Source organism: Protomyctophum parallelum (assembly GCF_964188405.1).
Source record: "Protomyctophum parallelum genome assembly, chromosome: 7".
Taxonomy (NCBI): Eukaryota; Metazoa; Chordata; class Actinopteri; order Myctophiformes; family Myctophidae; genus Protomyctophum; species Protomyctophum parallelum.
In genome coordinates, this window is record NC_139705.1 from 48,341,186 (window position 1) to 48,366,965 (window position 25,780).

The following is a 25,780-nucleotide window of genomic DNA, read 5'->3' on the forward strand; positions in this document are numbered from 1 at the left end:
ATAGACTGTGACTCAGCAACGTCCTGGACCGCCTCCAAGGAGGAAATGGCTTATTACAGTAATGAAGTGAATCACACAGAGAGAGAGAGAGAGAGAGAGAGAGACACAGAGAGAGACACAGAGAGAGAGAGAGAGAGAGAGAGAGAGAGAGACAGAGAGAGAGAGAGAGAGAGAGAGAGAGAGACAGAGAGACAGAGAGAGAGAGAGAGGGGTGACACCGGCCACATCGTGTCGAGCTTGTAGATCTGCTATTTTTTTTGAAATTTGTGAAAATGTGGCGCAAATCATTGAATATAATATTTCAGAGCGAACATTTTTAACTAAAATATTTGCTTCTGGGGGGTCCCTGGAACAACATATTTTGAGATGGGGGTCCGTGGCCCAATAGAGATAATTCTGGGGGTCCTTGACATGAAAAAGGTTGAGCACCACTGACATAGAAACATGGGTTTTTCTCAAAAATGTAAGGATTTAGAAGGCTTTTTTTAATCGACCTCAGTCCAAAATGGGTTAACACCTGAGGCAGATTCTATACAAATGCCTTCTGGCCCGGGCTGGGCCGAATAGTCGACTAATCGATCGGAACGGGTCTCAGTCGACTGACCACCTCTTAGTCGATGTTCATCAAAAATATGTATATAAAAATACAATATTTACAAAAATATTGTATTATTCCACTAGGTCTGTGGGGGACATACTGTAAACACATTTGAACATTCTGACTGTTCAAATCTCCAATGTGCATGTGGAGTGTGTGTGCCACTGCCTGTGACTTGAATCGCACAGTGCGCTGGTCTGATAGACTCCAGAATCTCAATCTCACCTGCTGTGCTCAATCTGGCTAATGACAAGCCTCTCAGTTGTTCAAAAACAGTGTTCAAATGTGTTTATGTCCCCCACAGACCTAGTGGAATAATACAATATTTTTGTAAATATTGTATTTTTATATACAATTTTTGGGGCAAAAAAATTATAATTATAATAATAATAAAAAAATAATATTTTTTTTTGCTCAGTCGACTATTAGTCGACTAACAGCTAATTTATTCATCTATCAGTCGACTATACAAATCCTTAGTCGGGGACAGCCCTACACACTACTACCCGTCTACCGATCAATAATGGCATTAAAAACATCTTTAAAATGGCCTTCTGTCACTAATAGTTCTCAAAGTCTTTTGTGCCCAAGAACTGCCTAAATTATATAGATTTGGCCTAAAACCAACCACCCCCCCCACACACACACACACACACACGTCACACACACACACACACACCTGAAAATGTTTTTTCTCTGGAAGAGAATATTTGTGTTAAAGAAAATCTAAATGATTTAACATTTATCATATACACTTTCTTCAAATTTTATGATGATAGGATGGAATGGAATGGAATGGAAATGGAATGGAAAATACTTTATTAATCCCCAAGGGGAAATTGATTTGTTACAATAACAGGCAGCCAGCGTTAATGCAGCGCCAACCGCGCCAATAACTGAAAATATTCAAAGAATTGCAGATGTACAAGCTCACAGCGCAGCACCTACAGCAGACCTACAAGCTCGAGCTTGTAGGTCTGCTATTTTTGAAAAGTCGAAGAACGACTGACATAGAAACGTAGCTTTTTCAGAAAACTGTCAGGATGTAGAAGACATTTTTTGAATCTGATCTCAGGTCAGAATGGAAAACTGTCAGGATGTAGAAGACATTTTTAGAATCTGATCTCAGGTCAGAATGGAAAACTGTCAGGATGTAGAAGACATTTTTTAGAATCTGATCTCAGGTCAGAATGGCTTAAAGAAGAGGGGCAGCACAGCGCCAGATGTGCCGTGTAAAGATCAAACGTGCCATGGCAGGATACAGAAAAAACAAAAACCTTAAAGATTATCTAGTACACAGCAAGCTAAAATAAATCAACACACCAGCACGCCAGGGAGCAGAATACTTCAAACGCAAACAATTAGTCAAAAATAACTACAAAACGCGTGTTAGAGATTAAACAACAAATAACAACCAGAACCAGCAACTGCATTTACTTAATCACATGTGAAAAATGTGGTTTACAATATGTCGGAGAAACGGGTAAAACAATAGGTACAAGGCTGGGACAACACAGGTACAATATTAACAATGGAAAAAAGACAACCACAAGGTTTGTGCAACATTTCATGGCTCATGGCATTGAAGCTCTAAAATGCGCTGGACTTCAACACAACCCCAACTGGACAGTAGGACAAAGACGTTTTAATGAAAAACAGTGGATTAAGAAACTCAACACAGATTTTCCTGGAGGCTTAAACATGCCTAAAATCAGATCTTGAACACAACAAAACTTAAACTCAGGATTAAACTGGAGAAATCTGAAAATGATTGGATCAGACTTCCTTCGGATACATGGCGAATGCATTTATTCCTTGCATGGTGCCTACACATGTTGCGACCTGTGGTCGCAACATGTTTAGGCACAGTGCACTGAAGTTTTTTAATTCCCCCCCCCCCCCCCCCCCAACAGGGATATGAAACGACAAGACGGTTCATTTATAATATTCCAAAAAGGCCGCCTTTTCACCCTCTCTCTCTCTCTCTCTCTCTCTCTCTCTCTCGCTCTCCTCCGTCCGTCCGTCCCTGGCATGTGTTCCCCGGCGTTAATGGCTCCTCGGCCCTCATGTGGGTTATATTTTATACGCCAGAGTAGGGTGGCACTTAAGGCCGTTTCTATGTACCTTGTATTTATACTAGCGCTGAGCTAACTGACATGACACTCTGGCCGTCCGCAAGCACAGCAATTACATTCATTTGACGCGGCATGGCTGCAGCCAGATACGGTACCCAGGCTATAAAGAGGGCAAACGTAGCAATTACGGCAAGAAAAGTGTGATATTTTTAGCGCCATGCTTCCTGTCCAAACGAAGGTATAAAGTGAATGGGTCTCTGTGTTGCGCAGCGGTGGCGGGGGGGGGGGGGAGGGGGGGGGGCTGTGAAGCAAGGCATTATCTGACAACAGCTCGGAATACCTTATAGAAATGAAGCCTGGCAGGAGCTGGGAATTCAATTTGGCTGGAGCTGTGTCATGTGTGTGTCGTGTGTGTGTGTGTGTGTGTGTGTGTGTGTGTGTGTGTGTGTGTGTGTGTGTGTGTGTGTGTGTGTGTGTGTGTGTGTGTGTGTGTGTGTGTGTCGTGTGTGTGTGTTTGTGTTAATGTTGTTACCATTAACATGAATCCGACATATTAATAAAGTGTAAACAAAAACAAACAATAAACATTAATTAACAAGTCTATGACTAAGACATCCCATATAAAAATGTTTAATTAACTGCATAAAATATGCAGTGGGGGTCCCTGCTTCATCTCTCTCTCAGCTAAGGGGTCCATAGTGGGGGTCCCTGCTTCATCTCTCTCTCTCTAGCTATAAGGGGTCCATGTAGTGGGGGTCCCTGCTTCATCTCTCTCTCAGCTAAGGGGTCCATGTAGTGGGGGTCCCTGCTTCATCTCTCTCTCAGCTAAGGGGTCCCTGCTTCATCTCTCTCTCAGCTAAGGGGTCCCTGCTTCATCTCTCTCTCAGCTAGGGGGTCCATAGTGGTGGTCCCTGCTTCATCTCTCTCTCTAGCTATAAGGGGTCCTTGTAGTGGGGGTCCCTGCTTCATCTCTCTCTCTAGCTATAAGGGGTCCATGCAGTGGGGGTCCCTGCTTCATCTCTCTCTCTCTAGCTATAAGGGGTCCATAGTGGGGGTCCCTGCTTCATCTCTCTCTCTCTAGCTATAAGGGGTCCATGTAGTGGGGGTCCCTGCTTCATCTCTCTCTCTCTAGCTATAAGGGGTCCATGCAGTGGGGGTCCCTGCTTCATCTCTCTCTCTCAGCTATAAGGGGTCCATAGTGGGGGTCCCTGCTTCATCTCTCTCTCTCTAGCTATAAGGGGTCCATAGTGGGGGTCCCTGCTTCATCTCTCTCTCTCTAGCTATAAGGGGTCCATGCAGTGGGGGTCCCTGCTTCATCTCTCTCTCAGCTAAGGTGTCCATAGTGGGGGTCCCTGCTTCATCTCTCTATAGCTATAAGGGGTCCATGTAGTGGGGGTCTCTGCTTCATCTCTCTCTAGCTATAAGGGGTCCATGTAGTGGGGGTCTCTGCTTCATCTCTCTCTCTAGCTATAAGGGGTCCATGTAGTGGGGGTCCCTGCTTCATCTCTCTCTCTCTAGCTATAAGGGGTCCTTGGCCTGATTAAAACGAGCATCAAAGAAGCCCTGATCTAATGCCGTGTACATTTATACCACGCGTCCCGGGCCAATCAGAATATGCGTCCTCACCTTCGTTTGTGTTATGCAATGTTTGTGTTTACACAAACTCTCAAATTGTCCATTCATTGTCAATGGTATTTTAATGTTTGTATAGGACACAGTTTGTGCACACACACACACACACACACACACACACACACACACACACACACACACACACACACACACACACACACACACACACACACACACACACACACACACACACACACACACACACACACACACACACACCAAAAGCTGGACATAGGAGGGGCTGGCACCCCACAAAGAAGTATTTATAACATCCATATATCCCCTGAGCAAGCAGGCAGGCTCTAATTAGGTAAAACATTTCAGCATGAAAACCGGGTTCAAATTGGGGGCAGAAGAGGAAATGAAGGACATGTATAGAAAATGTATTAGTCTAAAGTCTAGGCTTGTCGTCGGAGGGGCATAAAACTATAATTAATTGGTATGATGTATGTAAAGCAATGCCTCGCCTCATGTTTAATAGTGTTATTCTCACCATTACAATCAAATGCAAGATTAAAAAAAAAAAGAAACTTGTACAGTACATGTCAGCACCTTTTCCAGAAGATCTACACACTGACAATGCATCGCGATGAAACACGGTGTGAGCTTGTAGATCGCCTGTTTTTCCGGGCACACGACTGCACCCGGGCGCTGTGTTTGCTGTGTGCAGTTGAGTGTGTCGTCGTTTAATTAACACGTGGGTCTATGGAAACCTCATATGTTACTCTTTAGGCCAAGACAGCAAAAGTAGCAGATTGACGCGCGTGTTGGAGTTTGCTGATCTGCTACTTTGGATGCTTTAGTGTGACGCTGTAGTGTGATCATGTAGGCAGTGGCGTGCACAGATAGACACTAGGGGGTGCTAGAGCACACCCTGCCCTTTTGGCAATTTTCCTTAATTTGTATTTTGTGGACCATGGTGACATTGATCAAATCTTGATCAAAAACTACTATATTATTTAGGCCCCCACAATCTAAAGCTATGTTTCTATGTCAGTGGTTCTTCGATTAAAGAAAAATAGCAGACCTACAAGCTCGTAGCGCGCCACTCGGTGGCGCGCTACGAGCTTGTAGATCTGCTATTTTTCAATAGCTAAAGCACCAAAATGGGTTCCCGCCCCAAAATGCGCTGCACAAGGTGCACTTTTTTTCACTTGAGCAACTGCCCCTCTAAATGTCTGTGCACGCCACTGCATGTAGGGCCGTGTTTTTCAATCTTTTTCATATCAAGGTCCAAAACTTAGAATATATTGTTGTCGTTGGATGAGATTTTGTGTAGACTTCTTTTAAATGAAGTACCGTAATACAGATGTTTAACAATAGTTTAACTCTTGAGAGCGAACCATGCACAACCCAGATTCAGCACAAACAAGAGACTAAATTATTTTCGCTCCTATGCCACCAAAATGTGGAACGCCCTGCCAACAGTCATTAAGACATGCGAATCCCCTTGACTCCTTCAAAACCGCTCTCAAAGGGCACCTATACGGACGGCTGCAATTCGAAACTGGCCCCCGTAAAATCTGAATCCCCCCCCTTTTCCCCTCACTGTATATGTTTCTTTTCCCTTTTTACCTCCTTTATGATGAATTCCTGTTCTGTTCTTTAACTATATAGAAGTGTTAATTTATACGTCTCTAAATGTTTTGATGAATTGAACACGGTGGACCCTCTTGTAAACAGGTGTAATGCTTAATTGGGTCGTCCACTCACAGTTAACAGTCTTTGTATTGAGTTTGTGCTTGAAATGTACTGTAATTCTGCAAACTGTTAATAAATATTTCAATCAATCAATCAAAAAGCGTAAAGTGAAATGGTTACCATCATTTAGCTGGCTGGAACCCCCTCAAGAACCACTGGTTGAAAACCACTCGTTAATTTACACACAAAAAGACAAAGTTAAAATAAGGGAGATAAGAGGTTTCTGTCCCCGACAACGGCCATAATGTAACACAGAGGATACATGGCTGTCTCATTACGCTGGGCTGCTCACGGTTCAGCTTAAACTAATTATACCACTGTTGATACAATATCATCCGGTGTGATGTAACATTAGTGCGGAACGGAGAAACCGTCCAATTAATTTACAGGAGTCTCTTCCTCCTCGTTGCCTTCAGCAAGACACGTCTGTAATAATAATAAGTTCCCACGGCAAGCATTTAAATGACGTCGTCGGGCTGAGAAACTATGCAAGATTCTGGTGAAATTACATTACATGTACAGAGACCTTTTCAAAGGTCAATCTAACACGTACTACACTGTGTGTGTGCGTGCGTGTGTGTGTGTGTGTGTGTGTGTGTGTGTGTGTGCGTGCGTGTGTGTGTGTGCGTGTGTGTGTGTGTTATGTGTCTATACTTGTGAGAACCAATTGTTTCCACAAGTAAAGTAGAACATGTGAAATAGATGTTGTGTGAGCACCAGTTCCCTGTTTTGTATGGTTGCATTTAGTTTTTAGGGTTTAGGTTTACAATTAGGAACAGATTCAGTTTGGGGTTAGAATTAGGATCAGACAGGACAGGATTTACTGGTGTAGATGTTATAGTCACGCGTATGGCAGGTAATCTGCACCTTGTAACTATGGGAGACATCGGCCACGGCTCTGAAATGCTGTATACCTGAGACGATTCGCCTCACTGTCTGATTCCATTAAATATTTTAAATCACACGTAAAAAAACGTTCCAGAAAGCATTCCTGTAAATTAACCTTTTCTTTGTTTCATTACCCTTTAGCTCATGGTTATTTCTTGTTTTGTTTGTATTAGCTAATTTTCTTTTCACTTGTCTATTGACTTTGTGAAGTTCAGCGTGCGTTTGCACATGCATGAGTACGTGCGTGCATGTGTGCGCAGGTGGGGGCGATTTTTACGGCGTTTCTTAGACAGGAAGATGTGAGCAAAAAGGGGAAGAGACACGATGCAACACAGGAACGATGGAGCGTGTTGCACAAACATTTCTCCCACTTTCTTTTCAATTTACAATTTTAGGCATTTAGCAAACGCTCTTAATCCAGAGTCACTTTACAACCAAGAAAGTTAAATACGAGGTATTATAGATGGAATGAATAGAGACGGCGTAGTATTAAATCTCAGTAATCTAACGCTGGTCCATAATATTATGTTATAAAGTCGTGTGAAAGTGGACTTCTCCCATGGTGCACCAGTGGGAGGAAGTTTCAATGTTCAAGTCATCCCTCCTGCACCGCGACCTCTGACCTCTGACCTCCGCCAGGCCAGTGACCCCGGGGGATAAATGTATCGTATGTGTCGCGGTGGTTTAAACCACGGGGGATAAATGTATCGTATGTGTCGCGGTGGTTTTAAACCACGGGGGATAAATGTATCGTATGTGTCGCGGTGGTTTAAACCACGGGGGGGGATAAATGTATCGTATGTGTCGCGGTGGTTTAAACCACGGGGGGATAAATGTATCGTATGTGTCGCGGTGGTTATAAACCACGGGGGATAAATGTATCGTATGTGTCGCGGTGGTTTAAACCACGGGGGGATAAATGTATCGTATGTGTCGCGGTGGTTTAAACCACGGGGGGGGATAAATGTATCGTATGTGTCGCGGTGGTTTAAACCACGGGGGGATAAATGTATCGTATGTGTCGCGGTGGTTTAAACCACGGGGGGATAAATGTATCGTATGTGTCGCGGTGGTTTAAACCACGGGGGGATAAATGTATCGTATGTGTCGCGGTGGTTTAAACCACGGGGGATAAATGTATCGTATGTGTCGCGGTGGTTTAAACCACGGGGGGATAAATGTATCGTATGTGTCGCGGTGGTTTAAACCACGGGGGGGGATAAATGTATCGTATGTGTCGCGGTGGTTTAAACCACGGGGGGGGATAAATGTATCGTATGTGTCGCGGTGGTTTAAACCACGGGGGGGGATAAATGTATCGTATGTGTCGCGGTGGTTTAAACCACGGGGGGGGATAAATGTATCGTATGTGTCGCGGTGGTTTAAACCACGGGGGGGGATAAATGTATCGTATGTGTCGCGGTGGTTTAAACCACGGGGGGGGATAAATGTATCGTATGTGTCGCGGTGGTTTAAACCACGGGGGGGATAAATGTATCGTATGTGTCGCGGTGGTTTAAACCACGGGGGGATAAATGTATCGTATGTGTCGCGGTGGTATAAACCACGGGGGGATAAATGTATCGTATGTGTCGCGGTGGTTTAAACCACGGGGGGATAAATGTATCGTATGTGTCGCTGTGGTTTAAACCACGGGGGGATAAATGTATCGTATGTGTCGCGGTGGTATAAACCACGGGGGGATAAATGTATCGTATGTGTCGCTGTGGTTTAAACCACGGGGGGGATAAATGTATCGTATGTGTCGCTGTGGTTTAAACCACGGGGGGGATAAATGTATCGTATGTGTCGCGGTGGTTTAAACCACGGGGGGGATAAATGTATCGTATGTGTCGCGGTGGTATAAACCACGGGGGATAAATGTATCGTATGTGTCGCGGTGGTTTAAACCACGGGGGGATAAATGTATCGTATGTGTCGCGGTGGTTTAAACCACGGGGGATAAATGTATCGTATGTGTCGCGGTGGTTTAAACCACGGGGGGATAAATGTATCATATGTGTCGCGCTGGTTTAAACCACGGGGGGGGATAAATGTATCGTATGTGTCGCGGTGGTTTAAACCACGGGGGGATAAATGTATCGTATGTGTCGCGGTGGTTTAAACCACGGGGGATAAATGTATCGTATGTGTCGCGCTGGTTTAAACCACGGGGGGGGATAAATGTATCGTATGTGTCGCGGTGGTTTAAACCACGGGGGATAAATGTATCGTATGTGTCGCGGTGGTTTAAACCACGGGGGGATAAATGTATCGTATGTGTCGCGGTGGTTTAAACCACGGGGGGATAAATGTATCGTATGTGTCGCGGTGGTTTAAACCACGAGGGGATAAATGTATCGTATGTGTCGCGGTGGTTATAAACCACGGGGGATAAATGTATCGTATGTGTCGCGGTGGTTTAAACCACGGGGGGATAAATGTATCGTATGTGTCGCGGTGGTTTAAACCACGGGGGGATAAATGTATCCTATGTGTCGCGGTGGTTTAAACCACGGGGGGATTAATGTATCGTATGTGTCGCGGTGGTTTAAACCACGGGGGGATAAATGTATCGTATGTGTCGCGGTGGTTTAAACCACGGGGGGATAAATGTATCGTATGTGTCGCGGTGGTTTAAACCACGGGGGGATTAATGTATCGTATGTGTCGCGGTGGTTTAAACCATGGGGGGATAAATGTATCGTATGTGTTGCGGTGGTTTAAACCACGGGGGGATAAATGTATCGTATGTGTCGCGGTGGTTTAAACCACGGGGGGATAAATGTATCGTATGTGTCGCGGTGGTTTAAACCACGGGGGATAAATGTATCCTATGTGTCGCGGTGGTATAAACCACGGGGGGATAAATGTATCCTATGTGTCGCGGTGGTTTAAACCACGGGGGGATAAATGTATCGTATGTGTCGCGGTGGTTTAAACCACGGGGGATAAATGTATCGTATGTGTCGCTGTGGTTTAAACCACGGGGGGATAAATGTATCCTATGTGTCGCGGTGGTTTAAACCACGGGGGATAAATGTATCGTATGTGTCGCGGTGGTTTAAACCACGGGGGATAAATGTATCGTATGTGTCGCGGTGGTTTAAACCACGGGGGGGGATAAATGTATCGTATGTGTCGCGGTGGTTTAAACCACGGGGGATAAATGTATCGTATGTGTCGCGGTGGTTATAAACCACGGGGGGATAAATGTATCGTATGTGTCGCGGTGGTTTAAACCACGGGGGGATAAATGTATCGTATGTGTCGCGGTGGTTTAAACCACGGGGGATAAATGTATCGTATGTGTCGCGGTGGTTTAAACCATGGGGGGATAAATGTATCGTATGTGTCGCGGTGGTTTAAACCACGGGGGGATAAATGTATCGTATGTGTTGCAGTGGTTTAAACCACGGGGGGATAAATGTATCGTATGTGTCGCGGTGGTATGGCTGGGCGGCGGGGGCCCTTTTTGGGGGATTTTTCCATTACTAAGCAGAATAGAGAAGAGCATTTCCCTTCATTTGCCAAAAGCAACGCTTCCCTTAAAGGGCCGGCCGCGCTCCGACCGCCAGGAATGTAAACACACACAGTCTGTAAACAAGACGACCAACGCCGGACAACACAGACCGGCCTAATGACGTCCCTCCCTGACCCCCCCCCCCCTCCCTCCCCCCTCTCGCCCCATTATTCAGGGAATAGTGGGTGGGTGGGGGGAATAATAGGAGGACATGGTCTCATTGCTGTCGCACGGCCAGGAGCCAAAGAAAGACAGAGAGAGAGAGAGAAAGAGAGAGAGAGAGAAAGTGGGAGAGAGGGAAAGAGACAGACAGACAGACAGACAGACAGACAGACAGACAGACAGACAGACAATATGGCTCGTGATAAGTAAACAGATATTGATGTATACAGTCCCATTGTCCTTGCTGCTGACATAGAGAACACGGAGAATGAATAGCCTACTGTACGCATCGTATTGATTTCTATCTCCATTCCAACAACATGGTTTCAACGACAAACATTGCACATCATGCTGCAGCTGCTATTGACAATGTGATATCACCAACTTATACAATACGGTGCATCACTGGTCCCTGTGAAACCGTAACGTTACCATTCTGATATAGACAGGTACTCTCTTTTGACATGTATATATAGTGCATGTTGATATTGCGATGATGATGATGATAGGCCTACATTTTGGATATCATCTGTCGGGTGTGAAGAACCTCTTGCATGTATGTCCAAAACTGTTACATTTCAGGATTCAAATTCTAAAATAGCATAAGTAGCAGATCTAGAAGCTCCGACGTGTAGATCTGCTACTTTTGATGTTTTTGTGTGACACTATAGTAGCGCCATCAATTTACCAAAAACAAAAAACACAAAAAGTTAACCCCTTTTGGTGTTCACATTATGTTATGCTTTAGCTATTGAAAAATAGCAGATCTACAACCTCAAGGCGCGCTACGAGCTTGTAGGTCTGCTATTTTTGAAAAATTGAAGAACGACTGACATAGAAACATAGCTTTTTCAGAAAACTGTCAGGATGTAGAAGAACATTTTTAGAATCTGATCTCAGGTCAGAATGTGTTAAAACATATGGAGATATTACTTAGCACACGATACTATGCTGCGTAGCCCCCATCAGTCCCACACACACACATGCATGAGTCATGGATTACAGCAACAAAACGTGGGGTTTGTGACGGGGTGGGTGGTTTGGGAGAGAGAGGATTAATGATCACAGTGCTGTTCCAGCTGGTCGTGGGACGTCCCACAGTGAGGTGTGCACCTCAGGGGGGGGGGGGGGGAGAGAGAGAGAGAGAGAGAGAGAGAGAGAGAGAGAAGCCATCAGTACTTTACGAGGGAGGGACGGACGAGAGAGGCTCTTTTGGAGAGGAGAAGACGGTTTGATTCAGAAAGCTACAGCGTCCTAAATTGGAGCCGCTATACAGGCCAAACTGATCACAAATCGTACAAATGGTCTCCTAAAAGTGGCCGTCTGGCGTCTGATCTCGGGAACATCCTCCTATGTTTACTGGCGCTCCTACTAGATCACGTCCGAGTGGGTCGCTGTGGACAGAGAAAGGTCGATAATAAAGTCGATTTTCTCCTGATTCGTCTTTCTGGAGGAGAACAATGTGTCAGGGACAGGGTCATCCTGTCTTCCATTGGAATGAATAGACCTGCTTCTGGTCTCCTAAACGTTCACACAGACAGGCCAATATACGGGAAGTAAACCGGAGATGCCATGTCCATCTTTATTGTTTTTGCCTTGTGCGTTTTTATTACTACTATTATCTACGACGGTGTTCTGCCAAGTCCCGGAAAGGACGTGCTGTGATTGGCTGATTGGCCAACATAGTCACTTTAATTGACAGTTGTGCCGTTTCTGAAAACTTAACCTCACAAAACTATGTCTCCTGCACTGCCTGTACCGAGTTGCAGGGTAGGGTGTGTGTGTGTGTGTGTGTGTGTGTGTGTGTGTGTGGGGGGTGTTTTCTCCCTCCTAGCTCGTAGAGGTGCATTGTTGTGATGTAGCGGCGCAGCCTTTTCTCAGCACAACAACCCCTTCTAACCCATTCCAACCGGGAACGCTGCATGCATCGGCGTCGGTTTAGATTAGATCGTATACGTATATGTCTATTCAAGAATAGCAGATATATAAAAGCTCACAGCGCGTCACTTCGTGCCACTCTGCATCCTTGTACGTCTGCTATTTTTGAGGGGCGCTAGCCCCTCGTATAATACAGCTATAGAGATTTTTGTCCTAACACAAACACTAAATGCCATTGACAATGAATGAATGGATAATGTACGTCATATGTGTCTGAGCAAATCGACATTTTACGTCATGATGATGTACGATGATAAGAGCGACATTGGTTAGACCAGTCATTAGTCCTACAACTACAACCTATCTCAAACCCTCACCCTAAACCTAACCTCCCACGGGGCAGCACACCTAAACCTAACCTTAACCCATGTCTAACCGATGACTAGTCTAAACCTAACCTTAACCCATGTCTAACTGATGACTAGTCTAAACCTAACCTCCCACGGGGCAGCACACCTAAACCTAACCTTAACCCATGTCTAACCAATGACTAGTCTAACCCTAACCTCCCACGGGGGCAGCACACCTAAACCTAACCTTAACCCATGTCTAACCGATGACTAGTCTAACCCTAACCTCCCACGGGGCAGCACACCTAAACCTAACCTTAACCCATGTCTAACCGATGACTAGTCTAAACCTAACCTCCCACAGGGGCAGCACACCTAAACCTAACCTTAACCCATGTCTAACCGATGACTAGTCTAAACCTAACCTCCCACGGGGCAGCACACCTAAACCTAACCTTAACCCATGTCTAACCGATGACTAGTCTAAACCTAACCTTAACCCATGTCTAACTGATGACTAGTCTAAACCTAACCTCCCACGGGGCAGCACACCTAAACCTAACCTTAACCCATGTCTAACCGATGACTATAGTCTAACCCTAACCTCCCACGGGGCAGCACACCTAAACCTAACCTTAACCCATGTCTAAACTGACTAGTCTAAACTAGGTATGCACCCCATCGGCCTCAGGTGTTAACGGGCTAAATGAGGTGACAAACAGTTGGTCACACCGGGGCCCTCTCTCTCGCTCGCTGCCTGGCCTGCTGATAACGCACACCGGAGCGGAGGAGTGTGTGTGTGTGTGTGTGTGTGTGTGTGTGTGTGTAAGGCATCTCGGTAACAAACTGATTGGTTCCCTAGGGCCCGGTCGGTCGCCAGGAAATGTGTAAGTGTCTCTCTATCTATTCTATAGGGTCTATCTATATGGCTGTTGTTTGTGACTGTCTGTCACCCCATGTATTCACAGAGACATAGATAAATAATATATTATATGTAGTTCACCCCATGTATTCATAGAGACATAGATAAATAATATATTATATGTAGTTCACCCCATGTATTCACAGAGACATAGATAAATAATATATTATATGTAGTTCACCCCATGTATTCATAGAGACATAGATAAATAATATATTATATGTAGTTCACGCTGCATACATTAATATACACGTTTCTAGGGTGCTCTTACTAGACAACATACAGTATGGCAATATTACAACTGGAAAAGCATCCGTTTCATTTTAGATAGATAGATAGATAGATAGATAGATAGATAGATAGATAGATAGATAGATAGATAGATAGATAGATAGATAGATAGATAGATAGATAGATAGATAGATAGATAGATAGATAGATAGATAGATAGATAGATAGATAGATACTAGATAGTGATGTGCCATCCTGTGAGAGGGTTATCTAATAGTCCAATAAACAGGCTGTACACTTAAAATTATGGATTCACAAGATCTGGCATTTATTGATTGCCCACAATTCTCCCAAATTGAATGGTCATGTGATATACATATGAACAGCAAAGACATATATGAAAGCAAATACGACCTGTTACATCACGAATTCGGATTCGATCATATCAGTCCACAGATTTGGGGGCCCCGCGAAGCGCAGGCCAGAGAGTTAGTCTGTCCCGGAGAATTCTGACGTGTCACTCTCTGGCCTGCCACTATATAGCAATCTCTCTCCCACTGAGTGACCTTGCATGCGCACAGCTCGGCTGCACACTCTGAAAGTAATGGTATTAACTGCTTGAAGGGTCTACTTTCCCCCACCAATAGATAGATAGATAGATAGATAGATAGATAGATAGATAGATAGATAGATAGATAGATAGATAGATAGATAGATAGATAGATAGATAGATAGATAGATAGATAGATAGATAGATAGATAGATAGATAGATAGATAGATAGAGCGAGCACATTGGTTCTCAAAGTGGGGTTTTATACGCGTTACTGCTATTTTCGAAAACAATCATGAAAATGTGTACAAATCTTATATGTTATGATGATGGGTCCTTGACATGAAGGTTTTGATCACCACTGATATAACCAGTAAGACACCTAAGGCCGAGAAGCCACCTGAAACAACAGAGCTTCTTAATGCGGCACAGCTAAGAAGCAGGAGTTAAACTATTTATCTGGTGTCCGTGAGCTCAGCTGTATCACTTTGCTTGTCCCCGTGGATTGGAAATAGGATTTAAAAGGCTATCCGATGGTAGTGTGGATTACAGCACAGTGTGTGCAATTATTCAATAAAGAATTATTACCCCTATTACTACAAAAACAATGTTTTATTGCTTAAACTTATGTATTCACTATTCATTGATTCACTAGTATACCAAAATCCATTTGAAAAATTTGCTTTCTCACTGTTCTCGGGTCAAATAATGATATGCAATTAAAATGCGATTAATCTAGATTAATTAATCGCAAAGCCTCTGATTAATTAGATAACTTTTTTTAATCGAGTCCCAGCTCTAATTTTGTAAGTATTGGAATATCGGATCAGGAATGTGACCAAACAAATTAAAAAATAAAAATGCAAATGCATGAATATAATGTAAGGCTTAGTGCAGGGGCAAGGACAAAAGTAATGTAATGGATGCAACTCTACTGTCCCTATTCTGGTGGGAACATGTATTTGGGCAAATACAGGGTAAAGGGAGCAGACTTAGTCCTGTATAGTGTAGTGCCATGGTGGACCCCAGTAAAGTAGGTGTCAACTATCTCTCTCTCTCTCTCTCCCCCTCTCCTCCCCCCCCCCCCCTCACACGCACACTTCAGTCTCCAATCATTACTAACTACTACTAACTTGTTGTTACTGATATGTCATTCTTTTCCTCACACAGACAAGATCCTGTAATTTGGCCCTGTGTCAAAAGAGAGAGAGCGAGAGACAGAGAGAGAGACAGACAGACAGACAGACAGACAGACAGACAGACAGACAGACAGACAGACAGACAGACAGACAGACAGACAGACAGACAGACAGACAGACAGACAGACAGACAGACAGACAGACAGACAGACAGACAGACAGACAGACAGACAGACAGACAGACAGACAGACAGACAGACAGACAGACAGACAGAGACAGAGACAGAGACAGAGACAGAGACAGACAGAAGACAGACAGACAGACAGGCAGAGGCAGAGACAGAGACAGAGAGAGACAGAGACAGAGTCAGAGACAGAGACAGAGACAGAGAGAGACAGAGACAGAGACAGAGATAGAGAGCGCCTGCCAGGATTTTCATCGGACAAAACTGGAACCATGTTTTCTTTTTTCTTCAGAGGTCTGGGAAACAGAGAGCTCAACACTATACAAAGAAAACACAATAAAATACCCAGTGTGGATAAAACACACCTTTCTTTGCCTCAGTTATTTAGACTGGATTTAGAAAGTGCTTTGTGCCCGTAGCTATGAAGATGTATAATGAGTCAATAAAGTTTACACACACACACACACACACACACACACACACACACACACACACACACACACACACACACACACACACACACACACACACACACACACACACACACACACACACACACACACACACACACACACACACACACACACACACACACACACACACACACACACACACACACACACACACACACACACACACACAGTCTGTGCCAGGCCGGAGCGTGGCCCAGACTATGGTTTATTGTATTGTATTGTCTGTGCCAGGCCGGAGCGTGGCCCAGACTATGGTTTATTGTATTGTATTGTCTGTGCCAGGCCGGAGCGTGGCCCAGACTATGGTTTATTGTATTGTATTGTATTGTCTCTTCCAGGCCGGAGCGTGGCCTAGACTATGGTTTATTGTATTGTATTGTATTGTATTGTCTGTGCCAGGCCGGAGGGTGGCCCAGACTATGGTTTGCAACCTATCTGTTAAAAAAAGATAAATAGATCAGCCAAACCCATATATCGGTCTTCTGGCTTCAACTTCACATTCCCACTTCATTCTCCCCCGTCCCCCGGGGGGGGGGGGGGGGTGAAAAGCACTTCTGCCGGGCTAAGTGCGATGATTAATATTCAATCTAAAGTCACTCAGCACAGCCCCCCCCCCCCCCCCCCCCCACACACACACACACACACACACACAGTCACACACACACACAGTCACACACACACACACACACCTTCGCATGAACACACCCCATAGATCAAAGTCATTTCCAGGAGACTTCATACCACATTGCTCTTTGGAAAGGAATTGTTACCGAGTGGTTTTCACCACTTCAAGTAATGCCAAGATAATCATCTCCCTGCTCACTGCAGCGCTCTGTAACAACACCTAGGTCCTGTCTGTCTGTCTGTCTGTCTGTCTGTCTGTCTGTCTGTCTGTCTGTCTGTCTGTCTGTCTGTCTGTCTGCACAGACAGAGAGAGAGTGTCTGTGCCACTGCCAGTTTGCGAGAGAAACAAGCAACACAGGTCTATTAAAACAAGTCCAAAAGAAGCGACCAAGCAAAGCCACACACACACACGACAATATAGACAATATACACGGTCATAATGCCTCACATTGCAACACGTTGTGAGCTTGTAGATCTGCTGCTCCGCGCCTAGAATAAACTAAAAAAAAAAAAAACTGGAAAGAACAACACAGATCTGGCAGAATATTATCATTTGGGGATCTGTGGACAAATGCATGTTACTTTGCGGGTCCTTGAAAATGTTTTAACAGTCCCTGGTTTAAACAGCATTAGGAAGCAAGCCCTAAATAAGCAACTATACACTTTTAGAATCAAGCCCCCCAAAAACGAACACAACCACCAATATGTACAAGAGACTTTACAGAAAATTAAGCTTTGAAGAAATGGCAACACTGGTGCTGCGGTGAGGAGGTGAAGGCAACGACTGATCCTCTCCAACCATGACCTGTCCTCAGAACCCATACTGATCCCAACTCCAACCATGGCCTGTCCTCAAACCATCACCCCGTTCAGACGCTGGGTAAAAACCTGAATACATCACCCCGTTCAGACGCTGGGTAAAAACCTGATTACATCACCCCGTTCAGACGCTGGGTAAAAACCTGAATACATCACCCCGTTCAGACGCTGGGTAAAAACCTGAATACATCACCGCGTTCAGAGTACGCTGGGTAAAAACCTGAATACATCACCCCGTTAAGACGCTGGGTAAAAACCTGAATACATCACCCCGTTCAGACGCTGGGTAAAAACCTGAATACATCACCCCGTTCAGACGCTGGGTAAAAACCTGAATACATCACCCCGTTCAGACGCTGGGTAAAAACCTGATACATCACCCCGTTCAGACGCTGGGTAAAAACCTGAATACATCACCCCGTTCAGACGCTGGGTAAAAACCTGAATACATCACCGCGTTCAGACGCTGGGTAAAAAATGACTGTGCAAAAAAAAAAAGAGAGAGGCGGGGGGAAGGTACTCTTGTTACCTTTGGCAGACAAAGAGGAACGCTTTAAGGCACATGGAGTCTCTGAGGGGATCAGACTCTTAACAACTCAACAAATACCAGCGCAGAGAGCTTGTCAGGACTACACACACACACACACACACACACACACACACACACACACACACACACACACACACACACACACACACACACACACGATAGTGAAGGTGATGAGAGAGAGAGAGAGAGAGAGAGAGAGAGAGAGAGAGAGAGAGAGAGAGACATGCCAGCATAGTGTTGTCAGACACTGCTGTGGCTGGTCGTGACACGGCCCTGATCCGTGTTAGACAGAGTTTATATCGTTGCTGTCGGACAGAAAACCTCTTATCTCCATATTTTAACTTTTTGCCCGATTATTTGTAAATTAACTTCCTATACTTTTCAACCTTTTTCATATCAAGGGCAATAAATGTATCGGCATTTGAGCCACGGCTCAGCCAAAACTAAACCATTTTGTTATCATTGGATAGGATTGTGTCCACAATTCCATGCTGTATTGATGTGGTACCATAGGACAGATAACAGGCAAACGTTAATCAAAATAGGAATTGCGGTACGTTACATTATCTGACTGTAAATTAAGGTTTAAGGGTGCATTTGGTTTCATTTTATTTACGCTCTCACGAGTTAAAGAACTAGTTCTGTACACACAAGATAGGTTCCATTTGGTTACCAACATTAAGGCTGCCTTACTGCATCATAGTACAGTGCCACGCAAGTATCAAAAGTAGCAGATCTACAAGCTTGAAATGCGCCATGAAGCGCCACATTTCGAGCTTGTAGATCTGCTACTTTTGCCGTTTTTGATTTGGAATCCTGAAACATAACAGTTATGGAACTATGCGGTTTCCACCCGACAGAGACGTCGCAGCGTGCCTTGTGTGTGTGTGTGTGTGTGTGTGTGCGTGCGTGCGTGCGTGCGGGCGGGCGGGCGGGCGGGCGTGCGTGCGTGCGTGCGTGCGTGCGTGCGTGCGTGCGTGTGTGTGCGTGCGTGCACCTATATATTGTTTGTGTATATTTATAAGATAATTTGGGGGACTACATTATTATAAGTGCTGAAGGCAACAAGGAAACAACTTACATGCATTCAATTACAAATAACACATGCAGGCCCCTAGCCCCTATCTTATACTGTCGTCCCATTACAAATAACACATGCAGGCCCCTAGCCCCTAGCCCCTAGCCCCCTAGCCCCCTAGCCCCTAGCTTATACTGTCGTCCCACGCAAGTGTGCATGTGTGCACAGCTCATCTCAAAACTGCTGTACCGCATGCAGTTTACATTTCTGACTAATAAAGCATTCAATCAATTAAAGACATGCCGGCTGTAATATAATGCAATGGCAGGGTAATTGACACAGCCTGCATGAAAGGAGTCCTGTGTGGGTTATATCAGTAGTAGGACCCCCACATTGATATGCGTTTCCCCGCGGACCCCCCCCCCCCATCTGAAAAGAGTTTGTACCAGGGTCCCCCAGAAGAGAAGGCGTCATTGGTATATCACTTAGTGCTGTGAGAGTGTAGATCTGCCGTTTTCTAATAGCCAAAAAAACATTGGCATCATCAGGGATCTCCATCCCTGATGATGTCACCTGGGGGGTGACTGCACGATTACATAGTAAACACTAAATACACTAAATAGATTGAGAGTGATTATAATACAATATAATGGATTATAATGCATTACACAACAATGATCCTGGTCTACATTAAAAGTCAGTGAGTGATCAGGCATTATGATGTGTTTGGCCCCGCCTAGCCTAGCTCAGACCCACCCTGGGGATGGTACTTTTTAGGCACTAATTTAGTACCACTTTGACACCACTTATCCCAATTCACTCATTTAGTACCACTTTGACACCACTTATCCCAATTCACTCATTTAGTACCACTTTGACACCACTTATCCCAATTCACTCATTTAGTACCACTTTAACACCACTTATCCCAATTCATTTAGTACCACTTTGACACCACTTATACCAATTCACTCATTTAGTACCACTTTAACACCACTTATCCCAATTCACTAATTTAGTACCACTTTAACACCACTTATCCCAATTCACTCATTTAGTACCACATTGACACCACTTATCCCAATTCACTCATTTAGTACCACTTTGACACCACTTATCCCAATTCACTCATTTAGTACCACTTTGACACCACTTATCCCAATTCACTCATTTAGTACCACTTTAACACCACTTATCCCAATTCATTTAGTACCACTTTGACACCACTTATCCCAATTCACTCATTTAGTACCACTTTGACACCACTTATCCCAATTCACTCATTTAGTACCACTTTGACACCACTTATCCCAATTCACTCATTTAGTACCACTTTGACACCACTTATCCCAATTCCTTGCAGTGGACACAGTGGTACAAGTAGGCAGTGTGGAGGATTATAAGAACTGTATAATACGACTAAATGGAAGGGGGGAGAGGAGAGAGAGACAACATGGCTGCTTCATTAAAGTGTAAAGAACAGAAACACTGCAAACACTGCCAGCAAACACTGCCGAGTCATGCTGAGAACGGGAAGGACTAATGAAGAGTTGGGGGGTTTGGGGAGGGGGGGGGGGGTACAGCTCTACGGTAAGCCCCTCCCCTTAGAGGGGTCTCATATAATACTGGTGCTGATAGGTTCCCACCAGTGGTGGGTCAGTGTTGCCAGATTCTGTGAGAGAAATAAGCAACCAGGTCTAGGAAAACAAGCCCAAGAGAGAAGCGACGACAAGCAATATTTGAAATCTGCAAAAGAAAGTGGATTTATTACTTGCGCAAGCAGAGCGTGCGCGTGCTGTAATCGGCTGTGTATGTCGGCCGTATGTCGGTGTTGTCCGTCGGCCAATCAGGGATTAGCTGATGACGTAACTAAGGTATGTTTGGTGGGGTATGTATGTATGTATGTATGTATTTGGTTAGAATGGGTAGGGTTTAAAAAAAGGCAAAAGCATGCTGTTGCACTGGCCTAAAAGTGGGTCCTTAAAAACTGCTTCAACTTCTGAGATGTATGTATGTATGTGTCAGGGTAAGAGTGGTGGCTGTTGATGGTGACATAACATAACTAAGGTACGTTTCAAGATTGGTATATTATAAGGTCAATAACGGGTCTAAAGAATGTAGAACAGCAGTTGTAATAGACATTAGTTAGTAGCAGTACTTGTGCGCTCGGCCATGTATGGCCTACTTGTGTTGGCACCTCGACAGAGTGCATTTCTATAAATATATAATCCTGTATTAAAATTGCCCAGACCTAGAGGGTCAACAGACACTCCGACAGTGGGTCGAGACGGTCAATGGTGGACGTCACTAACGTGCAGACCTGTGATGAGCACCAAACTTGCCACCGACACTGGCCAGGGGTCTTCGATCACAATAGCCACACCAGGGACCACGTGTGGCCCCCAGGGCCCTCGCCCAGGGTCCTATACCCCCCGTGTTCCTACATTGCCCAGGGTTCATAACATAACAGCCATGCTAAGCACCCCAACCTTGTTAGGTGCTCTTAAGATGACAAAAAGGGACAGGCTGTAATTGCCTAAGCCCCACCCCCTTCTGTGTTCCTTCCTATTGGCTGGGCTTTAAACAGCCACAACTCCTGTTCCCAACATGCTAAAGGCCCTAAGCTGGGTGGGAGGCTCTTAGAGGCCCCCAGGGCTGGGCATCCTGCTACAACAGACCCCCAGGGCTGGGCTCCCTGCTACAGCGGACCCCCAGGGCTGGGCATCCTGCTACAACAGACCCCCAGGATGGCTGGGCTCCCTGCTACAGCGGACCCCCAGGGCTGGCCTCCCTGCTACAGCATGGATGGGGCAGAGGTTACACCCACACAGACACCAACATGTCAGCCTGGTCCTCAGCCGTTGCCTGGGTTTCCGGTGCGTTGTCGGTATAGGAAGGAGCTTCCGACTCAGCTCACCAGGGGGACAAGTGATTGGCCGCCAATTCTACGCGCGTTGCACACTCAATAAGACATGTTCTCTGTCTGTCTGTCTGTCTGTCTGTGACATAGAACAGTGATACTCAACCTGTGGACTGAGGCCCACTGGTTTGCCGTGAGGATTTTGCAAGTGGGTCCCAAATATTGGCAAAACATTTGAATGATAAAATTAAATAAATATATGAAAACAATGGCTGGACATTTCTTTCGTTGCCGATGGTTCTTCATGGTCATATAGCCTCCTCATGCCACCAGTTTATTTTTGATTGATCTGCGGCCATATCGCAGTGCACTCATTAGCTTTGTAAGGATCGTATCACACCGCGGTGCAGTCATTAGCTTTGTAAGGATCGGCATCACGTCACAATGCAGTCATTAATAGGATTAGGTTGACAGTGATGAATACAAAGAGAGTCTTGTTGTCGCCAACATCTGTGTTGAATAAATATTGACCAGCACAAATTGTGTCCCTTTATGTCTGGTCATTGTTCACGCTTTCGTCTGGCATTGTTCTCCCTCTCTCTCCCCCCTGTGTATCTCCATCTCTCTCCACCCCTACCCCCCCCCCCCCCAAACCTCTCTCTCTTCTTCTCCTCCTCTCTCTCTCTCTCTCTCTCTCTGCGTGTCTCTGTCTTTATCCATCTCTGTCTGTCTGTCTGTCTGTCTGTCTGTCTGTTTGTCTAATCTGTCTCCGTCTCTCCCCCATCTCTCTCTGCCCCAGATCCGTCTCTCTCATTCAAGCTGGAAGCCACCTTCAGACCCGAGAGAGACATTTGATGTCCCTTCTGGACCCAAACCAGTGAAACTATTGGCCATTTTCACTACTACTAAAAAAAAAGTATTATTTTCCCTCTAATGAATGGTTTTATATGTGGCCTTTTTCTATTATCTTTTATATTTTAAAATGTTAATCATTAAAAAACGGAAAAAAAAAGAAGGGGTATTTACTCGTGCGACCCATAAAAATGTATCCCTGACCCTCCTAGTGGGTCCCGACCCATAAAAGTGTATCCATGACCCTCCTAGTGGGTCCCGCCCCATAAAAATGTATCCATGACCCTCCTAGTGGGTCCCGCCCCACGGCTTGGGAAGCGGTGCAGTAAACAGGTGCTTGACTCACTGCCTCTCTGAGGAACGGCATTCCTCGCCACAAGCACACTGTGTAATCGATGTTGTGGAAAATTAAGAAAGAAAAAAGTACTTCTAATTGCAAAATGTAAATATTGGGTTTTCCCACAGGCGGGGGGTGGGGGGGGGGGGGTGAAGACCACCCAGGATGCAACCCCCCCCCCCCCCCCCCCCCTCCTTTCTTTCTCCCCCTTCTTCTTCTTGTCGGGCTCGGCAGCCTCAACGGATGCCTTTTTGTGTGCGTGTGTATGCAGAACGTCACCGAATGCACACGCACACACACACACACACACACACACACACACAAAAAACCTTGATGTGTCTCTGCATGCAAATAGTTTTGGCAACTCTGAAGCGTTTTTTTTTGGTCTTTTGTTATAAATAAGCGATGAGGATCAGATGAGATGGGGAGGGGGGGGGGGAGGGCATATATACGACAACTATACAGAACTAATAAAAAAGAAGAAAAAGAAATGCATTAGTCCTCTCTGCACATCTACCATATAGAAATAAATCATCTTTAACCACAGAACATCTAAAAAATACATGCATACATGCATCAAATAGCAGAAATAAGTTAAGTGTCTACAACTACAGTACAAGCTCAAAAAACAGCAAGAGTGTACAAGCTCCATGTACAAATAAGCGTGGACAAGCTCAAAAAGGTGTTTTGAGCTTGCAGATCTGCTATATTTTTGAAGATTGTTTAAACATTTTACCGATAACGTCAAGCCCATGAAACGTGTGTAGAGATGCCAAGGTTGTTAACAAAGTGGTGAATGTCAGTGACATAACGTGAGAAAACAGGACAGTCAGTGTCTGACGACCGGGCAAAGGAATGAGTCCGTTTGGGTTTACAGATCGGTGTCAAATACTTTGTGCTGGACAGTTACAGACAGCCTCAGCCACAGCCCTCGCTATACCAGTAAAACCACGTTTCTTTGCACAGAACACAGAACTGTTCAACGTTTGGTTTGTGCCGTTTTGTAGATCAGCGTTTCCTTTTTTAAGACCACAAGGACATATAAGAGTCTGCTGTCAACGGGAACCTTTTCTTTCAGGGAATGTTGCTGAACTGAACACTCGTTTATGAATCAGAATCACTACAAGTTAGAACGCAACAGAGGTATAGTCGCAGCTCAGACTCAGTGAAGACAAGACAACATACAAAAAGTACACTACATAAACTTAAAGACAGGTTTTAACATACCAGCACATTAGAAACTATGAACATCGACATCATGTGATACACAACTACATCCACATTACTGCACATCTAGACGTGAATCCATGCATATATATATATATATATATATATATATATATATTATACTGCACAACATCAAGTGTTCTCACGTTTGCTGCAGCCCATTTAGTTAAGTGCGATGTAACTTTAAAAAGCATTATAGTTACGTCCACTGGCATAGACACTTAGACAGACAATAAATACATCAGTTGGTTGTGTTATACCGTACAATAAAATGAAATCATAGCCTATAGATTACAGAGTATAGGGCTATAAGAAAGGTGCAGTATAGCCTATTCTTGATCTTCAGTGACCCGCCACTACATTCTTTTGATTTGCTAATGCTTTCAATTAAACTGAGCGCATAGTGAAGGTTCTTTATTCAATAAGTCCAAAAACAATACAGTATAGGCCTATATCGGGTGGAAACATGTCCAAAAAGTGCTCAAGCTTGTGGATCTGCTACTTTTGAGATATATATATATAGAGAGAGAGAGAGAGAGAGAGAGAGAGAGAGAGAGAGAGAGAGAGAGAGAGAGACTATAGGTTTCTGCAACGATACATAGTGCAGAGCAATAGAGGATCATCGTAATCATCCATTCAAACAGTGTTTCATGTTTCACAGTCAGAAGACAGCAGGAAGATAGACACTGACAAGTGAGGTCCGACAAGACAACGGGCTCCCTGAGGGTCCCTGAGGGGTCCCTGAGGGGTCCCTGAGGGGCTTCCAAGGGGGTCCCTGAGGGTCCCTAACAAAAATGTGTTAATGTCACATAAATTAAAAAAAAAAAACAGTTTAACCATTTTAGCATGATGATGAACCTATGGCAGCATTTAGAAAAGAAAAAAAAAAGAAAAAACATAAAACTTGTATGGCTTGGGGGTGGGAGGGGGGTCCCTGACACTAACACATTGATTGATTGATTGATTGATTGATTTTATTAACAGTTTGCAGAATTACAGTAGCCTACATTTCAAGCAGAACTCAATACAAAAACTGTTAACTGTGGAGACACTGTGGAGACATTACACTTAATTGTTTACAATAGGATAGGATGTGATTTCGCAGACAAAATAAGGTTAATTCGGGGTCCTTTGGAAATGGAAAAAAGTTTGACAGCCACACTGACTGCACTATGACATTTTGAC

At 44.6% G+C, this 25,780-nt stretch overlaps 1 protein-coding gene across 3 annotated transcripts in view; it reads right to left on the reverse strand.

Annotated features, from left to right (window-relative positions):
* Positions 1-25,780, reverse strand: part of scube3 (signal peptide, CUB domain, EGF-like 3) — a 252,461-nt gene that overhangs the window by 226,254 nt on the left and 427 nt on the right. The gene's annotated exons all lie outside the window — the stretch shown is intronic.